Source organism: Hylobates moloch, unplaced genomic scaffold (assembly GCF_009828535.3).
Source record: "Hylobates moloch isolate HMO894 unplaced genomic scaffold, HMol_V3 SCAFFOLD_16, whole genome shotgun sequence".
Taxonomy (NCBI): Eukaryota; Metazoa; Chordata; class Mammalia; order Primates; family Hylobatidae; genus Hylobates; species Hylobates moloch.
Window position 1 is genome coordinate 55,683,402 of NW_026652291.1, and position 4,928 is coordinate 55,688,329.

The window sequence follows — 4,928 nt, forward strand, 5'->3', positions numbered from 1 at the left end:
GAAACCTCAGGGAAATGCCTAGATACTCCACCTCAAGGAAAACATTGAGACCCCATAGCCAGGAGTGCCCTGTTTGTGTCTAAAAGTTGCCCCAGCCCAAATTTACACCTGGGAGGATCAGAAGGGCAATCTCTGTCTTCTCCTCAAAGGAAATCTTACCCATAGTTACCACTGGGAGCAGGGTGGGCCATTTACACTCCTCATCCTACCTCACCATCACCTTAGGAAGCAGCCGTTCTCCTTGTCCTTACTGTAGAGGAGGAAGCCTGGACAGCCTGCAGTTGAGGGGACCTGCACAAGCTCACAGGACTCTTCATCACCATACACCACCCTCACCGCAAAATAAAAATGATCAAACCTGTCATGATGTCAGCAGCACCGGTGTTGGTCTTTGTGGGAAAGAAAAACACAGGCCAGGGCTGCAGCACCATTGTGTCTGCCCAGCTCTTGCAGCCTGGAGAACACCGCTGGATTCCCTCCCACACATGCTCCCAGGCTGCCTGCCTGCCTCACTTACCTGCTCAGGGTGGGGCTTGAGGGTGGCCCCTGGGAAGAGTATGAACTGGCCAAGACTGAGATGTCCTTCCCTCGTTTAAGGTACCACCTCTTCCCTTCTCCCACCATCCTGGGTGCCTAGATACTTGGGATTAGAAACTAGACTGGAAATGTAATATTTCTTCAGTTTGGGGCTGAGAACTGGGGATTAGTAGGATTTTGAGTTTATAGCACAGCCTTTTCTTACACCGTTTCCTAAAAGCAGTTAAGATTACACTGGGCGCGGTGGTTTACGCCTGTAATCTCAGCACTTTGGGAGGCTGAGGCAGGTGGATCACCTGAGGTCGGGAGTTCAAGATCAGCTTGACCAACATGGTGAAACCCCATCTCTACTAAAAATACAAAAATTAGCTGGGCGTGTTGGCATGCACATGTAGTCCCAGCTACTCGGGAGGCTGAGGCAGGAGAATCCCTTGAACCCGGGAGGCGGAGGTTGTGGTGAGCCGAGATCGCACCATTGTACTCCAGCAGCCTGGGCAACAAGAACGAAACTACGTCTCAAAAAAAAAAAAAAATTATGGTCATCTCCCAGAAAAATCAAGAAGGAAGACCCTTGGAGGTTCAACCTATAGAAGATATGTTCTCATGGAATAAACCAAAAATAATTTTTATTTTTTAAAAAATCAAGAACAGAAGTCTCCCAACATTTAAGTTTTACAAACAAATAGAATCTGAGCCACTGGGTTAAACATGACAAATGACACACAGTAACAAATACTGAAGACGTCGTAATGCCAAAGCAACAGAAGCAGCACCAGAAATGTTGCTGAGGCCACCTTAATGCAAGTTGAACGTGGCTTTGGTTACGTGTGGTTCCAGGCCAGAGGCATGAAAGTCAGTGCTTGTGGGAAAGCCAGGAGGAAAAGCTCCTCTCCCCACCCACACCTTGTCACTCCAGGTTCTGGTGCCCCTATCTCAGGTCATGGCCTCCCATTTCACTCCTGCACCAACCCCACTCTTGTAACTGCACATGCAAGATTGTGAGCGTCTTCAAAGTGCAAATATTGCCTTCTTCATTTTAGAATCCATGATGTGCTTGTGGAGAGAATGAATGAATGCTCAAACATGAATGGAGAGAGACAGAGAGGAAGGGCAGGTCTAACCAAGGAAACTTATTGTTTCCTAGAAAATCATTGATGAGCCTGGAGAGAGTTGGCTGAACAAAGGTAACAATTCTTTTATTATTATTTAACTTATTAAGTTATTAGAAAAATAAAAGAGTGAGTTGAGGTTTTTGGATTGGAAGAAGGGACTCACTGAGTTCCCTCCAGGATTGTGGAGTTTCTTTTATAGCCACATGTGGATAAGAAACTAAGGGCCACAGACCAAATGACAGGTCGGATGGCAACACTGGAAAAGCCACAGAGCGCGGCCTATTGGAGGAAGAGGAGCAGTAGAACCTGTGTGGAGCCTGACAGAACCCAAGATGCCGTTCACGAACCGAGAGGTCTTTCAAGACCACACACAGTTCTATGACACAGACATTTCGTCTTCTTGCCACTTAGCAGCAGGGCCCGTCCCTCTGTGCCTCCAAGCTCCGTGCACCATGTGGAAAACTCAGGTGTTCTGTCTCTGCCGGGATCTTCATCCTGCTGCTTATTTAACTGTCTGCTGCTTCGGGGCCTCAAGTGCCTGCTTTATCTCTTTCTCCTTTACCATCAAGTCTTTAAGCAATTTGCCAAGACAGAGAATCTCACTGGCCTGGTGGGGCTGAGCCTTCCTTCACTGGCTGACCAACCGGGAAGTGGGCTGCTGCCTGGATCAGGTGCGTGCCACAGTTCATCTAGCCGTGCCCAGAGTTCTAGGGTTATGCGAATGACCCCGTGTGTGGGCAGAGGCTCTTAACAGGGGCTGAGAGCGTTGTAGGCATCTTGAGGGCCAGAGTCCCCAGCCCCAGATCACAGAGACAGCATGATCAAAATGTGAGGGAGCAGGGGCAGAGATTATTTGGAATAACGTGCTGAGTTTGTACACTTTTGACAATTAAAAGCCCTATGTCCCCCTGATGTCATGCATATGCTCCAGAGGAGCCACTTGGGACAAAGAATCAATAATGAGCGCTTAGTGTGCACTGAAAGCTGATAGTGTATATTTGTGGGGACTATACAGGGAGAGGAATATGAAGCCTTGACAAGATATGGTGAGTATGTATCAGTGAGGTAGGTAACTCATTCATCAGGGACTTTGCAAGGTGGCAACACTGGTTCAAACAGATTACGAGAATAAAGATTTTGTGCACGCAGAGAACGAAAAGGAATGCAAAGTTAGATACAAAACTGGTTAATGTGCTACAGGGCAGCAAAACTATAACCTTTGGGGTAATTTATCTGACCAGATAGGAATCATTTGCATCTCTGTAGAACAAAAAAATACTTTTTTTTTTTGAGACAGTATCTGGCTCTGTCCTCCAGGCTGGAGTGCAGTAGCATGATCTTGGTTTACTGCAACCTCCACCTCCTAGGCTCAAGGCATCCTCCCACCTCAGACTCCAGAGTAGCTGGGACTACAAGCACACACCACCATGCTCAGCTAATTTTTGCATTTTTTGTAGAGACGGGGTTTTGCCGCCATGTTGCCCAGGCTGGTCTCAAACTCTTAAGCTCAAGCCCACCTCAGCCTCCCAAAGTGCTGGGATTACAGGCGTGAGCTCCCGTACCCAGACTGCACTTACATTTTAATAGTTTCTACACAGTACTATCTCATGTTATTTTATTTTATTTTTTAAAATCGATAATGGGAATCTTGCTATGTTGCTCACACTAGTCTTGAACTCCTGGCCTCAAGCAATCCTTCCATCTTGGCCTCCAAAGTACTAGGGTTACAGGCATGAGCCGGGGCTCCTGGCCTAACTAATTTCAGAGTTAAGAATGTTTGGACTCTATTTTATAGTAAAAAATAAGTCAAAGCTACCTTCCCCTAGATAGCCAAATGACTCTCGGATGAGCTTGTGAGACAGTGCTTTAATTTAATATTGAAAGAACTTTTTGCTTCCCCTCCTCCAAGTTTTAATAATTCTTAACAGAGGGAAACAACAACAAAATTTTTGCTGTAGTGGGTATTAAAGAAGGGAAAACAATCATGAACGCTGGAGTCAAAATGCCCAAGGAGCGGAGGCACCAGGGTTCTCCACCTGGTTTGGCGGCGCACCAGCAGTGTGACCTGGAATCTGATCTCACTGGAGCTCAGTGTCCTCATCTATAAAATGGGCTATTGAACTACACACTTGGCATGACTTTGCCCTAAAGCTCATTTTCAAAATAAAAAAAAAAAATGCCACTTCCTTTTTCCCACATTAACCCTGAGAGAGAAAGAGGAAGCGGGAAGCCCGCAAGTGGAAGCAATTTATTGCAGACGTTCCTGGGCTGGGAGAGGAGCCTTCTGACTGCTGCAGAGACCATTACCCGGTCCTGCACCTTTACCGGAGGTGCGGAGAACTGCTCGGCGCGCACCGGGCTCGGGCGTGTTCACGGGCTGCGCTGCCTCCGCTGCGCGCAGGACAGGAGTCGCCGGAGGCCGGTGGTGGATTTCCTCCCCGCATCTCACCTCTCCGTCCAAAGTCAAATTGCTCCTTCCTCCGCCCACGCGGGCGTGGCTGCTGATAACCGGCCGCTGGGCGTCCCCGCGCCCCTGGGGGCCCCGCCCTGCAGCTATCTCCGCGGCCCACCCTGCGGCGCCTCCCTGCAGGGCTGCTCCCCCGCCCAAACCGCCGCGGCGCGACGTCGAGCCAGCCCCGCAAAGCTGCACCCACCCTGGAGGACCAGCCCCTCTAAGGCAAGGCCAGGACCTCCCCGGGCGGCTGCTGCCGTGAGCCACCCCTGTTTTGTGAAACACACACTGCGGTTTCAGGCCGCACTTGCCCGTTGCCATGGGCGTTTTCTATGTTGACACAAGCAGGGACACGGAATCCCTTGACTTTGAGTTGCAGATCGTGGGTGTTGGCGTCTCCGCTGCGTTACCAGGAAGGATGGAAGGGGCTTCAGCCTCCATTCTCACTTTCCTTCTCAAGGAGTTGGCTAAGCATCAGGAGTTTTCTCTTAGGCTTCTCTCAGGTCCCCTTTCCCTGAGAGGGGAAAAGTTTTTCAGAAAGGTGAGCAGCTTTCTCTTTATTCCCAGGGACCACTTCACACACCCCTTTTTCGCCTCCAGAGTAGATGGAACCGTGGAACCATGGAATCTTGCCCTCTGGTTGTGTCTGTCATCTCCTCCTGGGACCAGAGCCACAAAAGCCACAAAAGACCCAACTCTCTCCAGCGTGCAGGCATCCCAACTAGAGGAAGCAAGGAGGCAGAGACCAAGAGGACATCAAGAGACATTTGAACCCGCAGAGAGGGCCTGGGAACACAATGCTGAGCGTAGGTCCAACCACTGCTTCT

General features: G+C 49.6%; 1 pseudogene; it reads left to right on the forward strand.

Moving 5' to 3' along the window:
* Window positions 1–3,731: 3,731 nt before the first annotated feature.
* LOC116484887 (uncharacterized) lies at window positions 3,732–4,680 on the forward strand (annotated as a pseudogene).
* Window positions 4,681–4,928: the final 248 nt, after the last annotated feature.